Genomic DNA, 12,396 nt, shown 5'->3' on the forward strand with positions numbered 1-12,396 from the left:
ATTCTTCTAGCTGTGGATAATAGGTGAGAGGGAATCCCTCATCTTTAACATGACAGCTTATAAGAGCATCCCCCACTGTACCATTGGCAGTATTAGGAGGGTATTTGGCAGTGCTTCCAGAAATATTTCAGGTGCTTCATATTTTGTTTACATAACACATGTTATGGCATATCATCCTTTAATGGCATCTAAATAAATCTGCTCATTAATGAAGCTGATTAGAAAACAGACATGGCATAATACAGCTATACTTCCAGATTGATTTTCCACCAGTCCCCACTCCCCACCCGCAGTTTGGCTGAACATTCTTCCGGAATTGAAGTGAACAGGAAGTGCTGAGCTCTGTTTTTTAGGGACACCCCTCCCCCCGCCACCACCCCCAATTCTGCTTGGCTTTGACATGGGTCGTTGCTGGCTAATCTTCTAGAAATTTCAGAATGCATGGATTTAGTGATTTCCCCCCTGCACCGGATACCTACCCCTTGTGTTTCCACGTACACCTCCTATGGATTCTGCTGCAGAGCAGGTAATAAGTACTTGGATATGGAGGCACACCAAAACAAGACTTCCATTGGAGGGGCTTATTCACTTTCTAATACACAGTTCTCCCTTTGGGATTGGTGTTCTTCCTCAACTCTAGGAGTAGTGCTTTCCTGACTGTGAGGAATGAAGGTCAAGGGCAGATGGGGGAGACAGGCCTCTCTTTCTTCCCCTCTGTTTGCCTATCTGCTAGAAATTGTGCCTGTTAGTTTCAAATGATGTGGCCCACCAGCAGTGGTCATGGGGCCAGAGGATTATATAACTTGTTCCCCTGTTGTGTTAGTTAGGGATTGGCAGGTTGGTGGGAAGAGCAGAGGGTGGATGGATTGGGGCTGAAAACGGGGTGTGTGTGTGGGATGAGTGGTATATAATTGGGGGATTCCTTTGTGAAAGGAGGTGAGCAAGATGGACCTAGGATGGCATGTAGGGAAAGTGACAGGTCTCGTCTATATAAGGTTTGATCTCATCTCTGACTCCTAACTTCTGGGGGCCCAACTGAGCTCCCCTGTTGTAGATATGCAGCTCTCCAATGACACCCACACTATCTAAATATAGAACTTATGTGGTGTGTGAATTCCCCAAATCTCAAAGCATAGAATAGAATAGATGCAGATTCTGAGCAAAGGTTGACTATCTAAATGGCCCAATTTCTCTCTTAAGCAGCTTTTAAGATGAATAAGCCATGAAAATCAAGGTAGCAAGCAGTATTATTCCTCCAAGGCATGTTTGAGTCAGAAAGAGCCTGAATTTTAAAAATAAAAACTGCTGCCTTGCTTAATATATTCACACTTCTAACAAGCCACCAAGCTGCTATTGTATTCTCCCTAGCCAATGGACATATATCTTGCTGAGACACATGCATCCAAAGTCAGGATATTGTCTAGGAAACCTGAGCCCCCAGCCTGCGCAGGAGCCGCCATCACTACATAATTCCTTCCAGAAGAATAGAAACCCAGGCTCCAAGCTGCAGCACAGAGTCCCCAAAGGACACATTGCCATTTATTTTTGGTGTGATTATTTTCCATTACACACTGTGCAAGGGGCATTTTTGAATGCTATCTTACTTTCTTTTCATGTCCCTTCATTTACTGTGCCCCGAGAGACAGTCAAAGTCTCCGGGCCACACTCTGCAATAAAAACTCAGCAAGTTTGAAGGATACAGCATGAAGCTTCCCAGATGGCCAGGAAGTTCTGCTGACGGTACTAAAATTCAGGAGCTTCATCTAGCATCCCAGGCAGGTGTGTTTATTCAGCAAAGAGGAAGCCGGAAATATCTCCTTTGAGGATGGCTTCTCTTCTTCCTGTGGGCAAAAGACTTGGAGTTTTTTCCTTCTTGACTATGTTGATCCCTGACATTGCCACTTCTGGATTACAGACCAGATTCTGGGGCTTTGTTTGGATTCTGGGGGTGACTTCTCTGGGGACCCTTTATTCTGCTTTAGGGAGGTTTCCTGTCTTCAGAGTTAGAGGGCCCTGTATGAACTATGATTTGAGATCTTTTCACTCAGAGTTTTTTTCAGACTGTCCCTGAGTTCAGGGTGACAGAACAGTCCTATGGTGGTTTGTGATCTGGAAGTGCAGGGAACCCTCTAATATTCATAGCAAAATAATGTTTTTCCAACAAAACATAAGTCCAGTTCCATATGAAGTGGCCCATAGGTTACTCCATGAAACCTTCCATGTTTTAAAGAACTCTCCTCTATTTCTGAACTTTGAGTTAGGATTGCATTGGTGTATTTTAGAAAATCCCTCAGGTGCATTAAAATCAGTGATTCTCAAAGTACACTCATACATTGTTGGTGGGACTGCAAATTGGTGCAACCACTGTACAAATAGTATAAAGATTCCTCAAAACACTAGGAATGGGCTGGGGTTGTGGCTCAGTGGTAGAGCACTTGCCTAGCATGTGTGAGGCACTGGGTTCAATCCCCAGCACCACATAAAAAATACTAAGTAAAGGTATTGTGTCTACCTTCAACTAAAAAAAAGTTAAAAAAAAAAAAAACAAACGCTAGAAATGAAAATGAAACTACCATTTGACCCAGCTATCCCACTCCTTAGTACATATCCAAAATATTTTAAATCAGCACAGTGACACAGCCACATCAATGATTGTAGCAACACAATTAACAATACATAAGCTATGGAGCCAACCTCGATGCCTATCAACAGATGAATGGATAAATAAAATGTGGTATATATATATCTACACAACAAAATATTATTCAGTATTTATGGCATTTGCCAGTAAATGGATGGATCTGGAGACTATCATGCTAAGTGAAATAAGCAAATTCCAAAAGGTCAAAGGTTGAATGTTTTCTCTGATATGTGGAAGCTAATCTAAAAATAAGGGGGGAGCGGTTAAAAAAAGAATAGAAGAAAGATCAGTGGAGTAACAAAGGGGAATGAAGGGAAGGGTAAAGGGTGGAAGGATGGGATAGGGAAAGACAGTGGAATTAATCTGACCTAACTTTCCTAGGCATATATATTAATATGCCACAGTGAATCTCACCATTGTGTATATCCACAAGAAATTAATTTTTAAAAAATTCTTTAAGACTTAAAGAGATGGAATAGTTGCATCAACAAAAGGCAGTATATGAATTTTGGACTCTAATCCAACTACAAAAGGACACTTATTGAGAAATTGGAGGAAATATGATATCTGTATCAGATTACATTATTAAATTACTACAATTCTGTGGTTATGATAATGACTATTGAAAAAAGACTTTTTTCATTACAATTTTTAATACACATATATACCACAATTTTTCAAATCTCTGTTTGTATATAAGGTATGTTGACGCCCAATTCAAATCTTCACACATGTACTTTGTATAATGATGACCATCATATTACACAATCCTTGCTAATCCCCTTCCCTCTCCCTTTCCCACCCACCCTTCTTCCTGATGAAAAAAGACTGTTTTAAAGATTAAAAAAACTGATTAAAATACAGCTAACTGTTGTTAAATTCTGGTATGAGTATATGGAAGTTCATTGTATCATGATAACATTCTTCTGTATGTTTTAGGTTTGCCATAATAAAAGCCTAAAAGTAAACAGTTAAAAAAAAACAGTGGTTCTCAAAACTTTCGAGCATCAGAGTCTCCTGTATTTGATAAAAAAGACTTTCTGGAATTCCCCTCTTCCTCTGAGTTTCTGATTATATAGTTCTTAGGTAAGGCCTAAGAATTTGCAGCTATAATTAGTTCCTAGGTATACTGGGTTGCATAGTATTCCCTCTGTCCTCATATTTTCAGAGTATTATAACAAAATACCATAAATGGGTGACTTATAAATAGCAGTTTTTTAAAATCGGTTGTTCAAAACATTACAAAATTCTTGACATATCATATTTCATACATTAGATTCAAGTGGGTTATGAACTCCCATTTTTACCCCAAATACAGATTGCAGAATCACATCGGTTACCACCATCCACATTTTTACATAATGCCATATTAGTAACTGTTGTATTCTGCTACCTTTCCTATCCTCTACTATCCCCCTTCCCCTCCCCTCCCATCTTCTCTCTCTACCCCATCTACTGTAATTCATTTCTCTCCTTGTTTTTTTTCCCATTCCCCTCATAACCTCTTATATGTAATTTTGTATAAAAAAGAGGGTTTCCTTCCATTTCCATGCAATTTCCCTTTTCTCTACCTTTCCCTCCCACCTCATGCCTCTGTTTAATGTTAATCTTTTCCTCCTGCTCTTCCTCCCTGCTCTGTTCTTAGTTGCTCTCATTATATCAAAGAAGACATTTGGCATTTGTTTTTTTAGGGATTGGCTAGCTTCACTTAGCATAATCTGCTCTAGTGCCATCCATTTCCTTGTAAATTCCATGATTTTGTCATTTTTTAGTGCTGCATAATACTCCATTGTGTATATATGCCACATTTTTTTTATCCATTCATCTATTGAAGGGCATCTGGGTTGGTTCCACAGTCTAGCTATTGTGAATTGTGCTGCTATGAACATCGATGTGGCAGTATCCCTGTAGTACGCTCTTTTAAGGTCTTCAGGGAATAGTCCAAGAAGGGTGATAGCTGGGTCAAATGGTGGTTCCATTCCCAGCTTTCCCAGGAATCTCCATACTGCTTTCCAAATTGGCTGCACCAATTTGCAGTCCCACCAGCAATGTACAAGTGTACCCTTTTCCCTACATCCTCGCCAGCACTTGTTGTTGTTTGACTTCATAATGGCTGCCAATCTTACTGGAGTGAGATGGTATCTTAGGTGGTTTTGATTTGCATTTCTCTGACTGCTAGAGATGATGAGCATTTTTTCATGTACTTGTTGATTGATTGTATGTCCTCCTCTGAGAAGTGTCTGTTCAGGTCCTTGGCCCATTTGTTGATTGGGTTATTTGTTATATTATTGTTTAATTTTTTGAGTTCTTTGTATACTTTGGATATTAGGGCTCTATCTGAAGTGTGAGGAGTAAAAATTTGTTCCCATGATGTAGGCTCCCTATTTACCTCTCTTATTGTTTCTCTTGCTGAGAAAAAACTTTTTAGTTTAAGTAAGTCCCATTTGTTGATTCTTGTTATTAACTCTTGTGCTATGGGTGTCCTATTAAGGAATTTGGAGCCCAACCCCACAATATGTAGATCGGAGCCAACTTTTTCTTCTATCAGACGCAGAGTCTCTGATTTGATATCTAGGTCCTTGATCCATTTTGAGTTAACTTTTGTGCATGGCGAGAGGAGGGGATTCAGTTTCATTTTGTTGCATATGGATTTCCAGTTTTCCCAGCACCATTTGTTGAAGATGCTATCCTTCCTCCATTGCATGCTTTTAGCCCCTTTATCAAATATAAGATAGTTGTAACTTTGTGGATTAGTCTCTGTGACCTCTATTCTGTACCATTGGTCCACTCGCCTGTTTTGGTACCAGTACCATGCTGTTTTTGTTACTATTGCTCTGTAATATAGTTTGAAATCTGGTATCGCTATACCGCCTGATTCACACTTCCTGATTAGAGTTGCTTTTGCTATTCTGGGTCTTTTATTTTTCCATATGAATTTCATGATTGCTTTATCTATTTCTACAAGAAATTCCGTTGGGATTTTGATTGGCATTGCATTAAACCTATAGAGAACTTTTGGTAATATCACTATTTTGATGATGTTAGTTCTGCCTATCCATGAACAGGGTATATTTTTCCATCTTCTAAGATCTTCTTCTATTTCTCTCTTTAGGGTTCTGTAGTTTTCATTGTATAAATCTTTCACCTCTTTTGTTAGGTTGATTCCCAAGTATTTTATTTTTTTTGAGGATATTGTGAATGGGGTGTTTTTCCTCATTTCCGTTTCAGAAGTTTTGTCGCTGATATACAGAAATGCCTTTGATTTATGCGTGTTGATTTTATATCCTGCCACTTTGCTGAATTCATTTATTAGTTCTAGTAGTTTTTTTTGTAGACCCTTTTGGGTCTTCTAGGTATAGAATCATGTCACCTGCAAATAGTGATAATTTAAGTTCTTCTTTTCCTATTTTTATGCCTTTAATTTCTTTCGTCTGTCTAATTGCTCTGGCCAGTGTTTTGAGAACTATATTGAATAGAAGTGGTGATAGAGGGCATCCCTGTCTTGTCCCAGATTTTAGAGGGAATGCCTTCAATTTTTCTCCATTCAGAATGATGCTAGCCTGAGGCTTAGCATAGATAGCTTTTACAATGTTGAGGTAAGTTCCTGTTATCCCTAGTTTTTCTAATGTTTTGAACATAAAGGGATGCTGTACTTTGTCGAATGCTTTTTCTGCGTCTATCAAGATGATCATATGGTTCTTATCTTTAAGTCTATTGATGTGGTGAATAACATTTATTGATTTCCGTATATTGAACCATCCTTGCATCCCAGGGATGAATCCTACTTGATCATGGTGCACAATTTTTTTGATGTGTTTTTTTATCCGATTCGCCAGAATTTTATTGAGGATTTTTGCATCTAGGTTCATTAGAGACATTGGTCTGTAGTTTTCTTTCTTTGAGGTGTCTTTGTCTGGTTTTGGAATCAGGGTGATGTTGGCCCCATAGAATGAATTTGGAAGAGCTCCCTCTTTTTCTATTTCCTGAAATAACTTGAAAAGTATTGGTATTAATTCTTCTTTAAAGGTTTTGTAAAACTCTGCTGTATACCCATTCAGTCCTGGGCTTTTCTTGGTTGGTAGTCTTTTGATTGCTTCTTCTATTTCATCCATTGATATTGGTCTGTTCAAATTGTGTGTATCCTCCTGACTCAGTCTGGGCAAATCATATGACTTAAGAAATTTATCGATGTCTTCACTATCTTCTATTTTATTGGAATATAGGTTTTCAAAATAAATCCTAATTATCTTCTGTATTTCTGTAGTATCTGTTGTGATGTTGCCTTTTTCATCCTGTATGTTAGTAATTTGAGTTCTCTCTCTTCTTCTCTTCATTAGCATGGCTAAGGGTCTGTCGATCTTATTTATTTTTTCGAAGAACCAACTTTTAGTTTTGTCAATTTTTTCAATAGTTTCTTTTGTTTCCATTTCGTTGATTTCTGCTCTGATTTTAATTATTTCTTGCCTTCTGCTACATTTGCTGTTGTTTTGCTCTTCCTTTTCTAGGGCTTTGAGATGAAGTGTGAGCTCATTTATTTGTTGATGTTTTTCTTTTTTTGAGGAATGACCTCCAGGCGATGAATTTCCCTCTTAAAACTGCTTCCATTGTGTCCCATAGATTCCGATATGTTGTGTCTGTATTTTCATTTATCTCTAAGAATTTTTTGATTTCCTCCTTTATGTCTTCTGTAACCCATTGATCATTCAGTAACATATTGTTCATTTTCCATGTGATGTAGGATTTTTCCTTCCTTCTTTCATCATTGATTTCTAGTTTCATTCCATTATGATCAGATAAAATGCATGGTATTATCTCCACCCCTTTATATTTACTGAGGGTTGCCCTATGGCATAATATATGGTCTATTTTTGAGAAGGATCCATGTGCTGCTGAGAAAAAAGTATATCTACTTGATGATGGTTGATATATTCTATATATGTCAGTTAAGTCTAGGTTATTGATTGTGATATTGAGATCTATAGTTTCTTTATTCAACTTTTGTTTGGAGGATCTGTCCAATGGTGAGAGAGTGGTGTTGAAGTCACCCATAATTATTGTGTTGTGGTCTATTTAATTCTGGAACTTGAGGAGAATTTGTTTTATGAACGTCACAGCACCATTATTTGGTGCATAAATATTGATAATTGTTATGTCTTGTTGGTGAATGGTTCCTTTTTAACAGTATATAATGTCCTTCCTTATCCCTTTTGATTAACTTAGTCTTGAAGTCAATTTTATTCAATATGAGGATGGCCACCCCTACTTGCTTACGAGGACCGTGTGCGTGGTATATTTTTTCCCAACCTTTCACCTTCAGCCTGTGTATGTCTTTTCCAATCAGATGTGTCTCTTGGAGGCAGCATATTGTTGGATTTGTTTTTTTAATCCATGTTACCAGCCTATGTCGCTTTATTGGAGAGTTTAGGCCATTGACGTTTAGAGTTACTATTGATAGATGGTTTATACTTCCAGCCATGTTTGATTATTTATCTTTTTTTTTAAATTTAGTTTGTTTCTCCATGATTAGCTTTCTCCCACCCTCTGTCTTTATTGAGGCACTTCCCACTGATGGTTTTGGTTATTGTTTTTCATTTCTTCCTCGTGTAGTGTTTTGCTTAAGATGCTTTGCAATGCTGGTTTTCTGGCTGCAAATTCTTTTAACTTTTGTTTATCATGAAAGATTTGTATTTTGTTGTCATACCTGAAGCTTAATTTTGCTGGATACAAAATTCTTGGTTGGCGTCCATTGTCTTTCAGTGTTTGAGAGGATGTTGTTCCAGGATCTTCTCGCTTTCAGTGTCTGTGATGAAAAATCCGTTTTTAACCTTATTGGTTTACCCCTGAATGTAATCTGCCTCCTTTCTCTTGTAGCTTTTAATATTTTCTCTTTGTTCTGTATATTGGATATCTTCATAACAATGTGTCTTGGCGTTGGTATACTGTGATTTTGTATGCTCGGTGTCCTGTATGCATCTACAATTTGTATATCTGTTTCCTTTTTTATTTCTGGAAAGTTTTCTATAATTATTTCATTCAGCAGGTTGCTCATTCCCTTGGTTTGAACCTCTATACCTTCCTCTGTCCCGATGACTCTTTTTTTTTTTTTTTTTGGATTTAAACATGGAGGTGGACTTTATTTTTATTTTTATTTTTTTTAATTTTTTATTGTTGGTTGTTCAAAACATTACAAATTTCTTGATCCGATGACTCTTAAGTTTGGTTTTTTTATGTTATCCCATATCTCTTGGATGTTTTTTTCGTGATTTTTTACCAGCCTTTCTGAGATGGCTAGACTCTTTTCAAGATGATATATTTTGTCTTCATTATCTGACATTCTGGCTTCTACTTGCTCCACTCTGTTAGTGATACTCTCATTTGAGTTTTTAATTTGGTTTATAGTTTCCTTCATTTCTAGAATTATTGTTTGATTATTTTTTATAATCTCTATCTCCTGATAAAGATGCTTAATTTCTTCTTTTATCTGTTTATGTAATTCATTTTTAATGTGTTCTTTCACTGTTTGAATTTGCTGTCTCATATCCTCTTTAAGGTTCCATTCCATCTGTCTAAGGTAATCCTTGAGTTCTTTATTTGACCATTTTTCTGATGCCTCTAGTTCCTCCTGAATATTTAGGCTGTCCTTCATTGTTTGTACTCCTTTTCTTCCTTGCTTTTTCATGCTGCTCATGCTACTTCTTGTTCTGTTTGACTGCTGAGTTACTGTTTACTCCTATAAATTTATTTGATGCTTGGGAGGAAAGGTATTAGAAGGGAAGGGAAGAAGTCACTAAAGAGAATGAGAGTAAGCAGGTAGAATTCAAGGAAGGGGGAATAAGGAAATTGAAAAGAAATGAAAAGACAAAAGAAAAAAATAGAAAATAAAAAAATTAAAAAAAATACAAAAAATTAAAATTAAAAAATAATAATTTTTTTAAAAAAATTAAAAAACAACAAAAAATGAAAATAAAAAAAACCCAAATTAAAAAAAAAATTAATAAATGCAGTCTTAGAGTTTGATTAACTTCTCTTCCAGTAGGTGGAGATGTTCCCACCGGGCCAAGCTTCTCCTCTCAATACGCAGGAACCAATCACTGTGCAGCAGCTCCTCCTCCCCGACTGGGTGGGTCTCCAATCCTGAGTGCCTAGGGCGTTCTCTTGTGTTTCCTCAAGCCAGGCCCCCGCTCACCTGTGACGCTTACCACAATACTGGCTACATGCCAGGTCTGCTGCTCTCGGGAGCCCTATTTTCATGAACGACTGGGCACACTCTCCCTGTTTGCCATTCCTTCAGACCCTAAGTTTGTATAGCTTGGGGCTGAGAACCCTCAGCGAATTTTGCTTGCCCTCCGGTAGCCATGCACCCGGTAGCTGGTGCAAGAGACCTCAGTTGTCAGCACTGGTGGGAGCGGTAGCCGGGAGTTCCGCACCGCGGGTCCCGCGCCACTCCTGATTCCCTCGGTCTGGCTATCGCACTCACGGGAGAGCTGGGAGGGGCCCTTACGGGAGAGCTGGGAGGGGCCCTTAAGGTTTCCCTGCTGTGTGGAGAGGGAAGGCTAGGGGGTTACACACCTGTCGCTGCTGGTTTCAATGGAGTTATCTCCTCCGCCGGATTCTGGTGATGTCAGTTCTCTGCCATGGTGGTATCCCATGCAAATGGCGACAGTTCGTTCCCTTTGCCGGGTGACCAATGCAACGGGTGGGTCCTGACTGGCTCTCCCAAGCCCCGTTTCAATCCTGTGGCCACTGCCTATGAAGGCTCGGTTGGCATTAACCTCCGAAGGTTCAGAAGGGCCGACCAGTTGTTTCAGCGGGATCGTTTAGTGCTGAGTCACAGCAGTTTGTCTGCAAGAAGCAGGCGAACGGGAGCTTGAATTCAGCCGATCCGGGCTCGGTGTGTGTTCTGAGAGGCCCAGACTGTTCGCCTCAGATCCACGTCAGCTCAGCATTGCCTAGTGATCCTGAGCAAACAGCATTTAGACGGTTTATGACTCCCTATGCCCGCGCAGCTGAAGAGGTCAGAGACTTGATCTCTCTGCACCCACCGCCATGTTGGATCTCAGCAGTTTTTTTTTTCATCATACTTGAGGTTGAGGAATTCAAGATCAAGAGGCAAGCAGATTCAGTGTCTGGTGAGGGCCAGCTTCCTTGTAGACAGCTAGCTTTTCACTACAACTTCACTGGCAGAAGGGACAAGGGATCACTCTAAGGTCTCTTTTATAAGGGCAGGGAGCCCTCATGACCTAATCAATTCCCAAAGGCCTTACTTCCTAGAACCATCACCTTGGGGGTTAGAATATCAATATTTAAAAACTTGGGAATTTGAAAATTTGGGAAAAACATAGACATTTAGACAACAGCACAATCAAAACTGACATCCTTCCTTGAACCTCAAAATGAGAACTAATTTGAAAACAGGATTGTTATCGATGTGGTTAGTTAAGATGAAGTCTTAACGACATCTATTAACATGGTGAAGGGCAGGTCCTTAATCCAGTTTGATGGTATACTTATGAGAATAGGAGAAGAGACCCAAAAACAGACATAGGAGAAAATACCCTGTGACAACAGAGGTGGTGGTTGCAGTGATGTATTCATAAACTAAGGAAAGCCAATGATTTTTGTCAACACCACACACAAAAAAGAGTAAGTCATAGAACAGATCCTTTCCTGGTGCCTTCAGAGGAACACATCCTTGCTAGCCCCTTGATGTTGGACTTTTAGCCTCTAGTGTGGAAAGAAAACAAGTTTCTGTTGTTTAAAGTCACCAGTTTCTCGCAGTTTATTACTGTAGCCCTAGAAAGCTAACACATTGGAGATGTTGTTGATGGCCCTGGGACCACCCTTTGAAAACCACCGATCAAAACTAATCAGCTCATCTCCTTCTTCAACTCCTATTTCTCCCTATAAAGTCCATGATAAATTTTCTTTCCTGGAATAATTCCTACTTGCATCTGCCAGCGCCTGCTTAATTCCCTAAGAAGAATTTTCACCAGCTCCTGGTTCTTGAATACTTTCCTGTTTCTTGTTCCTGATCTCTTACCCCTGTATAATTCCTGGGGGCTTGCTTCTGCTCTATTGTGGTAAGAGAGGATCTCTGATCTCCCTGAAGCTGGTCGAGAATTGCTACTTCATGTGGTTGGGTTTCCCTGAACTCTAGCAAGGGCTGAAGACGCAGGGAGCAGGAAGCCATCGCAAGAGCCACTGGGAGACTGGAGAGACAGGGTGGGAGCGAGGGGATTTTGACTTCAGGAAGACAAGCATTAAGAGGGATTTATCTGCCTTCAAATATATGAAGTGTTACTGTGCGTGCAATGCAGGCAGCCTGCGTCCCAACCCTTCCAAGAATGGGCTAAAAGGAAGGCAGGCTTAGAAAGGAGAAGTTTGAGTGGACAGAAAGAATTTCCTGAGATGGAAGGTTTTAAGTCACCGGGATGTCAAGGGAGAAGTTTAAGTAAGAGCAGACACCTCTTCATTAAGTTTGATTTAGATAAGACCCTTGCTGGATCCAGGAGAACGAATGAGATAGGCTTTGGGGGTGCCCTCTGCTCTTTGGGTCTACAAACTTGCAAAATAAAAAATATGTCCATTTGGGAGAAAAATCAACTCAAAGGGAAGAAACCCCTCTCTGTTGATGTCATTATGGTCCTACAGGGAATCTGCCTAAATTTCTTCTTTCATATATTTTAACTGAATACCTGGAAGACGCCCTTTTGTGTTAAGGAGTTAGATTAGTTAGAAGGTTTGTTTTTTTATCC

This window comes from Marmota flaviventris, chromosome 5, assembly GCF_047511675.1.
Source record: "Marmota flaviventris isolate mMarFla1 chromosome 5, mMarFla1.hap1, whole genome shotgun sequence".
Lineage (NCBI taxonomy): Eukaryota > Metazoa > Chordata > Mammalia > Rodentia > Sciuridae > Marmota > Marmota flaviventris.